Source organism: Rhineura floridana, chromosome 3, assembly GCF_030035675.1.
Source record: "Rhineura floridana isolate rRhiFlo1 chromosome 3, rRhiFlo1.hap2, whole genome shotgun sequence".
Lineage (NCBI taxonomy): Eukaryota > Metazoa > Chordata > Lepidosauria > Squamata > Rhineuridae > Rhineura > Rhineura floridana.
Genome location: NC_084482.1, coordinates 143,846,208 through 143,858,105, shown reverse-complemented (window position 1 = coordinate 143,858,105; position 11,898 = coordinate 143,846,208). Strand labels below are relative to the sequence as shown.

At 42.4% G+C, this 11,898-nt stretch overlaps 1 protein-coding gene across 3 annotated transcripts in view; it reads right to left on the bottom strand.

The window, feature by feature from the left end:
- Window positions 1–10,763: 10,763 nt before the first annotated feature.
- NINJ1 (ninjurin 1) overlaps window positions 10,764–11,898 on the bottom strand; it is a 30,912-nt gene continuing 29,777 nt past the window's right edge. For 2 of the 3 annotated variants that reach the window (XM_061618190.1, XM_061618192.1), the window contains exon 4: window positions 10,764–11,122. The gene's annotated coding sequence lies outside the window, so the exon portion shown is untranslated. The remainder of the gene's footprint in view (window positions 11,123–11,898) is intronic. The other variant, XM_061618191.1, reaches the window with a different exon arrangement.

The window sequence follows — 11,898 nt, the reverse complement described above, 5'->3', positions numbered from 1 at the left end:
TCTCACTGTGGCCAACCAGCTGCCTATGGGGAAGCCCACAAGGTAGCCAATAATCTCCAATGATGAATCAGTAACCTCAGAATTACTCCCCCTAGTGACATTAGAAGAGGCAACTTCCTCAGTGGATGGGTGTAGTGCACTGACCCTCCTGGCTTGCCATACCAGGAACTGCTGAGCCAGCTCTCTCTCAGGCAGGGTGCTGTTCAGTTTTGGTTCTGTATTGCAAGCAGCAATATATTGCAGGCTTTCTTCCCTCTATAAACTGTTCCAGTAAAGTTATTGTTGTTATAACCTCTGTGTGGCCTCCTCTTCATGATACTTTCACTGGCGAGAAGGTGGGATACTATGGAGGCACGAAGGGTGTTTTCTTCATGGATTAGAGGTGGACAGAGAGCTTAGATTAGATTAGGCAATCACCTTGGGCCTTGTGGAAGTCCCTGCAGGGCACTGTGCCCATTGCCTGGATTACGGCTATCTAAGGGCATACTGAAGAATTTAACCCTGCATGTCCCAGCAAGTGGGAATGTTCTGTGGACAGGCTGGAGTTTTACTTGTCAGCAAATGGCATTACAGAGTCAGAGAAGAAGCTTGCTGGGTTATTCAGTGTCTGTGGGGCAGAAACCTTTGGCTTAGCCCAGGCCTTTCTGGCACCAGCTTAACCTGATAATATAGTTTATGAGGATATTCTGGATGCTTTACAAGCGCATCCCCCCTCCCAAAATAACCTGTCTGAAATAGCACAACATAATTCTTTCTACAAACGTAAACAGGGCCCAACAGAGAGTGTGTCATTGTATGTTGCTGAACTTCGGTACTTGGCAGAGCATTGCAATTTACCAAACCTCAAGAAGATGCTGCATGATCACATGGTCTGTGGCCTGCATGATGAGCAGCCTGTTTGCAAAAAGACAGCTCACATTCAAAATTGCGCTAGAGAAAGCTCTGGCAACTGAAGCAGCAGGTGCAAGTATCCAAGAAGTGTGCTGGCGAGGGATTCACCCAGCTGGCTAAAGATCCTGGTCGACTACTTCTGGACATCCATAGGGTACAGTGCAACAGTTCATCAGCTGGAGTAGGTGCTGCAGGAACTCTGAGGTCCAGGCAAGCTTCCTCAGTGGCGTAAGAGTTGTGGCAGATCCCATGAATGACATGTCTGCCATTTCAGAGATGCACAGTGCCGATATTGTCAAAAGGTGGGTATATCAAGTGAGTGTGCAAAGCCAAAGTGAAATCAGTTGTCTCCAGGAGTGCAGCGAAGGCAAAATAACACCAAGGACACAAAGCAGTACATCATATACAGTACAGAAGTTTTCCACATATGACAAGAAAGAGGAGGTGATTAACTTCATTTGGCCGGAAGGGTACTCTGGATCCACTAGAACATTTAATTTGCTTCTTGTGGTCCTGATGGAATACTAACTGTATTCTTGCAGCACATAGGGTAGGAATCACTACTTCTGGTGTGTACATAGGCATGGAAAGACAGCCATTTTGTGGTGGAGGTAGAGCTGCCCATATATTTATAGATTATTTATTTATTTATTTATTTATTGCACTTGTATACTGCCCCATAGCCGAAGTTCTCTGGGCGGTTTACAGCAATCAAAAACATTAAAACAAATATACAATTTAAAACACATATTTTAAAAACAATTTAAAACACAATTTAAAAATGTAAAACAATATAAAAACAATTTAAAACACATGCTAAAATGCCTGGGAGAAGAGGAAAGTCTTGACCTGGCGCCGAAAAGATAACAGTGTTGGCGCCAGGCGCACCTTGTCACGATTCTCCAGGCTTCTCCAAAGAGCCATGAAGTGTGACAGGACAGTTATTTGTTCAAGAATGTGTTTTTAATAACTGATTCTTCCCAAGCACAGGCAAGATTACAACATTTTAACCAGAAACATATTTATCAGCCCATATTTATAGTGCATTCTGCTCCGAGCTAATGGCATAGTTTAGAGATCTTTACTCATAAAAAGGCTTTTCATTCCAGTAAAATGTAGCACGTCATATTCTTAAGGGAATTAAAACCATCTCATGGAGAATGTTCCACCATAAAACAGTATTTGGGACTCAGGGCTAACAAAGCTAGTTGTAGCAAGCCATAGCTAGTTACATTTTGTTTGAATTCACCCACTTCTGCAGAGCAAAGTGATGCAATGTTATTAACTGTGGTTCCAAGAAGGTCAATAACAGTTACCTTATTTTTCATGATTGTTTTTTTCTACTGAGTGTTTTGCCTAGCGCTGGGCAGAGAACTTCATTCTTAGAGTACATAAGGAATGATAGAGTTAATACAACTTTTTAATTTGAGCCTATAATCTAACATTTAGCCTCTGCCAGAGTGTATGAGATCAGGCTTAATTAAATTGGGGATTAAATTATTTTTTGTTTGGGGCTGAAGAGGTGTGTGTGTGAAAGAATCTCACAACAAATATACAAATTCAAATTAGCATGCAGAAGCTCAAATTTATGTCCCCCTACTTCATTTTTCTTCAGCATTCCAAGTTATATGGATGCTGAAGTTTTTAGAGAAAAATATATGTGTAAATAGTATAAAACTAGCAGTTGCTATTTATCTTGGGCTGGGCTAAAATGCCCTGCTCCCGAATTTTGCATCCCCATTTGCAGGCTGCAAAAGGAAGGGGCCATATCAGTTGTGGGTGGGTGGGAGACGGGGGCAAAATGGGGGTGGAAGATGAAAAGCTTATTTGTGGCAGCAGCAGCAGTGTTCCTTCTAACAGGCACTATTTCTATTTCCCAGAACTCTCTCCAAGCAATGCTACATTGTGACACTGGAGGTTGTCGTCTCCCCTGAATCCCCACCTTGGAACTTCATGTTGATGTAACATGTAGTTGTTGATGGAGACTGGACGTCTGCATAATAAAAATGGACTCCAGCAGCCAGTAGCTCTGGGAGTGGTGCCACCACCGCTATAAAACTGGCAGAGCGGTGGGAAAAAAAGTGAATTTGGAGCACAATGATGGGCTCTGAATGCTCCCAGCCCTCCTCTATAAGCCCCAATGGCCCCTTTCTATTTTCCTGATCTACTGGCAACACCAGCACTGGGGCAGGGAAGAACTCCCAAGGCCAATGAATTCTGGCAAGTATGAGGCAAGCAATACGGTCTCGAGTACTTCAAATAAAGGATGCCTTCAAACAGAACTATCCTCTGTGAAGTAGAACACCTGGCCATCCTATGTTATCCAGCCTTACAGATGGATGCTCAGGCATTCTCCCTGACTCGTAGTACCTTTAATCAGTTTATATGCCAGCTGAGACTTTTTGTTTGTTCCTAAGCAGAATCTAGCCACATCTAGACTGAATTATTGCAATGCATTTACTGCCTCTGAAGACTGTTTTGGAAACTTCACTTAGTTTGGAATACTGTAGCAAAGCTGTGAAATGGTATGGACAGCAGGGAATATATCTTGCCAGTACCTGAAGAGCTTCCCTGACTTCTACTTTATGTCTAGGCACAATTCAATGTGGTGGCTTTAACCAATGAAACCCTAGATAGTTTGAGATCTGGTATCTATTCCCATTTGAACCTGACTATTACTCAGAGTGTCTTGCTGGTGAGGCGAACGGCAATAAGAGGCAGTGTTGTTTCAGTTGTGCTACCTTCTTGTGGAATCCCGGCCCCCAAGTTTATTCATTTAGTGCTCTCTCTGGTAGCTGTTAGATGCCAACAAAATCACTTGTTTATACAGGCTTTAAATGGGATGTACTGGTTTTAGCTCCTGAACTGCAGTGAGCCATAGCCCATCAAATGTATACATAATTTGTTTCCTGGGGAGGGGCGCAGAATGTAAGGATCCATTTTTAGCTCAGCACTAATTTTAAGAGCATTTCTTGTAGTATTTCTATTTCTTTGAGATAGAGCCATGCTACTGAGCAATAATGACTTGTGTCCCGAAACACAAGGAGTGGGGGTGGTGACCATTTAAGCAGAGGCTGGATGCCCAACTGTCAGATCCTTCAATGGCATCTCTGATAACAGGGGCATAGACCCCTGATGCAGGAAGCACTGGGAGAGCAAAAGCACTTCATTTTGAGTGAAGCAACTGTTTCCTCATAGATGGGATTATGTTGTGACTTGGCTCAAATGACCAGACAAAGGAAAAGGAAGTTGAATGGCACACTCTAGCTAAAGGAAACTGAAGACGAGAGATAGGCATAGTGAGCAGTCATGGAGCAAATGTGGAAATAAGAGATAATGGTGAGAGCACATTAGACTACAACATTGAAAAATGCAACACAACAGCGGGGGCAGCCATGCACAGAAGCTCTGTGATCTGCAGTCACTTAGTACACAGATTCCTGTAAATGAAGAGATGCCTAAGCAGTGTTAACTGCAGCTTATTGTGGGTGCTCTAGCACTTGTTCAGGCAGTGGGGGTATGAAAATTCTTTAATCTTGGTCGCTCTCAGTTCACCATATGGAATCATTCAGTTGGAGAGACTTTGTTAGTCACCTAATCCAGACCAACTCAATACAAGATTTTGCACACTCTTCCTGTTTATGTCCTCCCAGGTAAATAAAGGGAGAGAGGAGGTAAACAGCATGGTTGGTAGCTGGTCAATGCCTGTCCCGGTGCCTAGTCCATTTCTTGGGATTGTAATGGGGCAGTAGTATCTGTGGAGAAGCATTTGCAACAGTAGATGATGGCAGCACTAACAGGAGGGTGCTGGGAACAGCCTTGCCAACTTTTCAATTGGCCGCTGCAGCTGTGAATTTAGCAGTGGTTTGATTGCAGCCATCAGAAGATAAAGTTTCTCACAATTGGAAGATTAAAAACCACCACAGTATGACTTGCTAATTGCTGTAGATAAGATGCAGCAGCAGGGGAATGTTAAAAACCAAGGGTAGAAATGGCAGGGAAGCTTATTTAAACTAAGCATTAGGAGACACTTGGACTGTGGAACAGACTGCCTTGGGAGGTGTTGGGGTCTCTCGCACTGGAACCATTTAAGCAGAGGCTGGATGCCCAACTGTCAGGAATGCTGTAGGTGCATCCTGCATTGAGTAAGGGGTAGACAAGCTGACCTCCAGGGTCCCTTCCAACTCCATGATTCTGTGAAAATTTGGTAACATTAACTGAGAAAGGGTTATAAAAAGGAACATGTTTCACTCATCCTGAAAGGACTGCACTGGCTGCCAGTGAGTTACTAGCATATAAAACCCTAAATAGCTTGAGACCCAAGTACCCCAGTATCTACTATCTTGGATCCAGTGATCAGCAGCTTTGTCAGTGGTGCCGCCACCGGTGTGGCCCAGTTGGTGTTGACTCATGACAAAGCCTTTTCAGTTGTGGCTCTGTTTGTGGAATACCCTCCCCTGGTGAAGTGCATCTATCTCTGGCCACTATTGACTTTTAAGAGGAATTTCAAAACCTTCCTGTTTACCAGGGCATTTGATGGCTTGAGACTGTCCCTGGCACTATGGTGATCACTGGATGAAAGAATGTTTTTATCAGTAACTGGTTTTTAGAATTTTTTAACTGTTTTTAGAATGTGTATCGTTTTGCTGATTCCCTTCTAGGCAAGCTTCCAGGGGCCACATGACAGTTGTGGGTAGAGCCAGAGGCAAAAGTGGACAGAGCCAGAAACACCAATGTTATCTTTGTACAGTAGGCTAGCTTCTACACACGCACCCTCTATTCTTCATCCAGCACAAGCAAGAAACCTTATCAGAGTTCAAGGACAGTCTAGCCAGGCAGAAACACTCAAGGAGGGTGCAAAGCCAAGTCAGTGAGTGTGTGGCTTGGGGAAAGTTCCAAAGGCCTGGAGGGCTACATTTGGCGCCTGGGCCTGGGCTTTCCCATGTAGTCATGGGTATACTCATTCACACCATGTTTATGTTTTAAAGACTACAAATTAATCAGGAGGTTAGTGGAAATGAAATGAAAAATGATATACACAACTAATAATTTTATTTATCAATAGTGAAGGAAAATTCATCTTCAAAAAGGAAAAAGGAAAAAACCATAATACAGCAGAAGTAAAAAATATGGATCCAACCTGAGTAGGAAGATCAGAACTGTTTCAGTTTCTGCCTTCAGCAGTGGGTGTTTATAGAAGGCTGTGCAGTCTTTGGGACAAGGCACGCAAGATAGAAACATCTAGTCTTCAGTGTCTTGGAAGTCTTTCTAGATCATCAGTTTGTCACTGTTCAGCTATTAGTCATTCATTGTAGGAGGCAAACATTTTTCTTGAAGGTGGAGCTTCTGTTGTAGTGATACCACATTTCCACACTACTCAAACAGCAATATTTTTTAATCAGGAAAATGCGGTTCCCTCTGTCTGCTACTAAGCCAGCTTTGGTATTAAGGTTAGTATGGAATCTGATTTTATGAGTGTCACAGGCATCTACTGGATTGTCCTCTGGCACCACTAGCAATAAGTAACCACCACCACGCTCTACCATTCTTTGTTGGAGACCAAGGTATAACATAACTAAGGGTACATGGTTACCGCACAGCAGTTCCAAGTACTTTGATCCCTGCCAGTATGGCAATACTCTTTTCCCCATGTAAACATTTTGTATACGGTTTACCCTCTACAGCAGGGGCTCCCAAACTGTGGTTCATGGACCACCAGTAGTCCATGAGTTTCATTCAGGTGGTCCATGGAATGTTTGCATTAAATATCCACATTGATTTTTAACTGCATTTTTATTGCTTTTTTCCCTTATATTGTTTAATGTATTCCAGTTTGAGTTCCATGGAAATTGTAATACAATAACATACAATATAAGAAATAAAAGAAGCAACAATTAGAAATCATACAACATCTAGCACAGCGCATTACAATTGCTACAAAGGGCAGAGAAACCATTAAGTGGTCCACCAAGACCATCAGCAATATTCAAGTGGTCTGTGGAGGAAAAATGTTTGGGAACCCCTGCTCTACAGCGCTGTATTTTTCTTATTTACAGTGCAATCTTATATATGTCTATTCATATTCAGTGGGAATTTGAGTGTTTGAGCACTTGTTGGATCAATAATCAGGAAGTGGAAGCTGCATCACACCACCCAGGCACTGCCAGAAAAAGGCAACCCCTCAAAACTCAGACTTGTCAGAGAAGCCACAGAGAGGCCAGTAATCCCTTTGAAGGAGCCACAGAGTTCAGTGGCTGGGAGTGGAGTAATGGTGCACCAGTCAACCATAGCAAGAGTCTGCATAACACTGGCCTGTATGGATGACAAGAAAGCCGTTACTCAAAAAGTACCATCTGAAAGCACATCTGGAGCTTGCCAGAAAGCATGAGAGTGCCCCAGCTGCGATGTGGGAAAAGGTTTTGTGGTCAGATGAGACCAAGATGGAGCTTTTTGGCCAAAACTCAAAGAGCTATGTGTGGCACAAACTGAAGACTGCCCATGTCTCAAGACACACCATCCCTACAGTGAAGTATGGTGGTGGCAACATCATGCTGTGGGGATGCTTCTCCTCAGCAGGGACTGGGCATATTGTTAAAATTGAAGGAAGAATGGATGGAGCAAAATACAGGAAAATGCTGCAAGAGAACCTGCTTCAGTCCACTAAGAAACTGAGGCTTGGGAGAAAATTCACTTTTCAGCAGGACAATGATCCCAAGCCCAAGCCCAAAGCAACATCGGAGTGGCTCAAAAAAAGGTGAATGTCCTATAGTGGCCCAGTCAGTCCTGATCTCAATCCCATTGAGAATCTGTGGTGCTCTTTGAAAATTGTGGTCCACAAGCGATATCCAACCAACCTGAATGACCTGGAGCAAATCTGCCAAGAATGGGCCAAAATCCCTCTGACACTATATGCAAAGCTGGTACATATCTACCCCAAAAGACTTAAAGCTGTTATTGCAGCAAAAGGTGGCTCTACCAAATATGAATGTGTGGGGGTTGAATACTTATGCAAGCAACTTGTTTCAGTTTTTTGTTTCTTACAAACATCAACATAAAACCAGTGTCACTTTACAATAACTGATTTTCAGTTTCACTGTTTCAAAATATCATGCAGAACAAAATTACAATGTACCATTTGTAATTTAGTAATATGAGAGCTTTGGTCAGGGGTCTGATTACCTTTGTATGGAAAAATGGAAATGGACTGCCTTCAAGTTGATCCCGATAAATGGCGACCCTATGAATAGGGATTTCATGGTAAGCGGTATTCAGAGGGGGTTTACCATTGCCTCCCTCTGAGGCTAGTCCTCCCCAGCTGGCTAGGGCCTGCTCAGCTTGCCACACCTGCACAAGCCAGCTCCTTCCTTGTCTGCAACTGCCAGCTGGAGGGCAAATGGGCTCCTTGGGACTATGCAGCTTGCTCACAGCTGCACAGGTGGCAGGGCACGTAACCCCTGAGCCACTCATTGTGGGGGTGATCTTTAGCTGGACCTTGACACGCAGGAGACACGAGTGGGGATTTGAACTCACAGACTCCGGACTCCCAGCCAGGCTCTCCTCCCCACTCTGCTATACTAGCTCTTTAGAGAGAGAGAGAGAGAGAGAGAGAGAGAGAGAGAGAGAGAGATTTAAAAATCTGTAAAATCAATGTTATACATTCCATTCTGGAAAATGTTCACTAAAACCTGCAGTCTCTAACCACAGCAGAGCACTGTATTTTTATGTAAATGAAGGGCCTGATTTTATCACACGGTTCACAGTGACAAAGAGTTGAATATTCTACTAGGTTAATGAAGGACTGAATAGTACATTGCATTTTTTAAGCAGCTGAAATAAATGAAAAAGCACAATAGTTGTTAACCAAACCGATCCTTAATTCTGCAGCCTTTTGAGCAACTTTTATATCTGAACAAGAAACTACATATTGCATGTCTTACAATGCATTATTTTTATCAGTAATACAAAATAGGTTTTAAACAGAAAACTGTTCATTGAAATAGAACCACCACATTGCAAGAGTCATCTGTACTCTTCTTATTCTCCAATTTTCTATTGGCAGAGCAGAGAGAGAGAAAAGAATACGGTTGGTGATATCTAACTTCAGTCATACTCCGAGTACACCCAGTAAAATGAATGTGGATGTAAGTTGGTCCATTGATTTCAGTGGGTCTACTCTGAGTATGATCACCACTGGATATTATCAAATATTGTCCCTATGAATCTGTTATGCTAATAGTCTGTGGAAAAAAAGTTACTGAAATGGTAAAGGTTTCATGCAATATGTACATTTAATATTTACACATTTAGTAAATGAAAACAAAATGGAATAGCATAATTATAATGTTATATTTTAAGAGCATGTTCTAACATATGATACATTAGGGGAAAATGTTCAATATATTTTCTTACAAAAAATATGTGTGATGCATACAACTGCCAGCAACAGTATATACTCAGGAACAGTTTTATTTCCTGGCTGTGTTCATTAAAGATCTCCTGAGTGATCTCTTCTCACCCAAATAAAGGAAATGAAAACTTGTGTTTTTCATTTCCTTTCTTTCGGTAATTCTGCATGAGAATATTGCAAAAAATAGTGAACAGTCCAGCAGAGACTTAAATGCCCTAAAGCCCATTTTGATTGGTAAAGCATGCTTAACTGCATTTTGAACCTGTGAGGCACTGTCCCTCCTACTGAAGATGGTCTTGCTTTACAGTTTGAGGACTACCTTTGAAACCCAGAATAAATTTGCCATGGCTTTTTGTAGAGTAATCCTGAAAGCTAAAAAAGTAAATGTAGATGTATCAAACAAATCACTGGAGAATCAGAGAGGCCTAGGTTGAGCCTTTCTTATTCAGAGTCTGGGAATGAAAAGTTTCTGGCCTTTTTGACTGAGGCACTACAAAATGGGAAAAGCTTTAAGCTTCTCCCTGAAAACATTCTCTCCTAAAACTATTGTACAAAGAGCATATAACAAGTTCCATGAAAGCACAGCAGACCTGGCAATGGAGGGAGAATGCTGACTAATCCTGCTATCTTAACTCCATTTACCTGGAAATAAGCCCCATTGAATTCAGTAGGCTTTACTTTGGCATAGACATGGTTATAACTGCAGTCTAAGTCAGAAGCTTTTTGGTCATTCCACCAGAGAACTGATTACTGTGATTTGTCAAGAAAAGAAAGAATTAGGACCATTTCACACAGGACATTTCTGTGCATTGGGAGAGAATTTAAGAATATTGCCCTCCCATCTCCCCTTCTGGAACTATTTACCTAATTGGTGCTTATTGTCAGTCTTCTATTGAACTACTAGACCAGTGGCTACCTGAGCCCTCAAGGTAGATAAAACAAATTCAAAATAAATACTTTTTTCCTACATAGGTGTAAAAAAAGAAATCACATGTCTCCACGGTGGAAAGTATAGATTGGCTGCAGGATTCTAGTGCAGCGAAACAGGGATGTGCAGTCTTTACATACAACAGTGCACAAGGATACACATTTGTGCCCATGTATGTGATGTGTAGAGTAATCCTTAGAGTGAGGAGGTCTGGAGGCTGGCTGGGGGTTTCTTTTTAAAGTTGTGGCCAGCCAAGCATCATGCTACTACTATCAGTCAACACCATTAAATGACTGATCATAAGCTGTGATAATACTGCTAAGTGTGCTATGGACTGTATTTTAAGATACTGCTCCCAAAGCACCAACTCTTCTTTAAGGACTGTGGCCCAAGCAAACTCAGAAAGAAGGGCAACAAATTATTTCTAACGAGAATCGGAAAAAAGGTGAACCTTGATCTCTTTGGAATACTTGGATTCTGAAGGAGCATGAGGTATAGTGGCCTTTGCAAAAGACATGAGACGTTTTGCAGCTGGAATTATGTAAATAAAGAACAAATACATAAATTCTTTAATTTGCATTAAATATTGGGATCACAGACTTGGGTTTTGCAAGACAAATTTGCCCTACTTTAGTGCAGAATTTTCAATTGTCTTTGTACTCCTACGTGAAGCCCATTCTTTCAAGTGCAGAAATTTCATCTTTCTCTGTTCAACATTAGGCACAGAAAGTGAGGAATTCTGAGCTGCAGATGGAGTCATGGGATAACAGTCTCTGGAGAAATAGTTCAACTGAAAGAGAAAAATTGTTGTTCATGTTCAGGTTCTTCGTGTTTTCCATCCAAGAGATACTGGCTCAAGTCCATAAACTACCTACGACATTTAAAAGCTGAGGTCTCTGGAAAAAAGAAAAGGGAATATGTAGTTAAAAGGATCCAAGCACAATGGTGACTATCTGTTTAAAAAGATAATCCATTTTAAGTCACTCCACCATTTCACCCCAGAATGCCCAGATGACCTTCAAGTCCTTTCGACTGCTACAATTCTATTGAGCATGTTGCATAGTAGGATTAGTATATAAAACTACTGACCTTCAGTTGGTGAGTCATGACCCACAACAGGGTCATGCTCTTACCCTGCGCATGACATTTTACAAAGTATAAGAGAACAGATATCTGAATGAAGAGCTTGAAGTCTGAATTTTAAGGTCTGACCCTGCCATTAGACATAGCGAGCAACCGCCCCAGGCAATAGATGTTGGTGGCCAACAGCGACAGCCTCCAGCTCCTCCTCCTGAGCCATTTGCCTCTGTTAGGTGCCATCTTGTGTTTTATCTCAGGCAACAAAATGTGTTGGGCCAGCCTTGCTTTGAAGGAAAAAATGAGAAGCTTGTGCTGATTCCAGGACTTCACAGGAAGCCAATTTAGGGTTTTAAGGAGAGTTATCATGTAGTCATTGCATCAAAAGAAGTGAGTGATACTGGTAGCAGCATGCTGGAGAGAAGCTAGAGGGCTGCTCCATGAGCTAGAGGACTGCTCCACGAGCTAGAGGGAGCCCCGGCTGATGAAGCGTCAAGGCCCCGGCTGATGAAGCGTCAAGGCGAGTTAAGCAGCAGAGCGAGGAAGCCAGGGCCCCCCACTCTGCCCGTTTATTCCCTGACCTCAACTAAACCAC